The sequence below is a fragment of the Rhagoletis pomonella genome, unplaced genomic scaffold (assembly GCF_013731165.1).
Source record: "Rhagoletis pomonella isolate Grant_MI unplaced genomic scaffold, Rhpom_1.0 Rhpom_scaffold_00003, whole genome shotgun sequence".
Lineage (NCBI taxonomy): Eukaryota > Metazoa > Arthropoda > Insecta > Diptera > Tephritidae > Rhagoletis > Rhagoletis pomonella.
Window position 1 is genome coordinate 15,923,098 of NW_023458557.1, and position 1,166 is coordinate 15,924,263.

Below are 1,166 nucleotides of genomic sequence, written 5' to 3' on the forward strand. Positions count from 1 at the left end.
TTCGACCTAACGAACTTGTAGAGTTAGCTGGGTATGACAAGGGTTCTTTTCAACAAACCGAATCATTTTCAACAACCAAGGATCTCTAGTAGAAACTTCAGAAACAACCGGTACACTCCTGGACAATATATACGGAACCACATGTTCCTTGCCTTTCCGGTGGACGATCTCAAAATCGTACTGCTGCAACTTTAAAGCCCAACGTGCCAACCTACTACAGGGATCCTTCAAATTATTTAGCCAAACCAGAGAATAATGATCCGTAATAACTGTAAACTTAGAACCCTCAACATATGGTCTCAATTCCTCTACCGCCCAAAGGACCGCTAGACACTCCTTCTCTGTCGTTGAATAATTATTCTCATTCTTATTCAGGGACCAGGTATGCTATACTCCTCTCACCGTCCTCAAATCTCTGGGTCAACAGTGCTCCTATACCGAAATCAGACGCGTCTTTCTGGATTGTGAAAGGCCTCTCAAAGTCTGGACAGCTCAAAACCGGCGCTGTCACTAGGCATTCCTTCGTCTCCCTAAAGCTCCGTCCGCAATCTTCGTTCCACTCGAATTTTCGGTTTTTCTTCGTTAACTCGGTGCGGGGCCTAACTAACTCCGCGAAATCCTTTATAAACTTAAGGTACCATGACACTGTACCTATAAAGGACCTAACCTGCTCGATATTCTTGGGTCTCTCGATGTTAACCATCGCCTCTACCTTCTCTGGATCCACGTGCAGACCATGCTTGTCTACCACGTATCCTAAATATTTTAGCTCTGACCTACAGAAATTGCACTTGGCCCTATTCAGTCTAAGACCTGCCTTAGATAACCTATCTAAAACCACCTCTAACATCTCCAAGGGCTTTTCAAAGTTATTAGATAATATTATCGAGATAAACAAAAACATGGGGCTCCAACTCTGGGCCTATGACCGAATCTATAAATCTTCGCCAAGTCGCAGGCGCATTATGCAACCCATATGGCATTCTCCTAAACTGGAAGAGACGCCTACCTAGTACCGCGAACGCCGTGAAGGGCCTCGACCGCTCCTCCACCGACACATGCCAATAAGTAGGCTTAATGTCTAAACTGGGCAAGAACCTTGCGTCCCTGAGCTTGTCTAAGATCCCACGTAGCTCAATTCTTCTAGAAAATAAATTTTCCCTAAC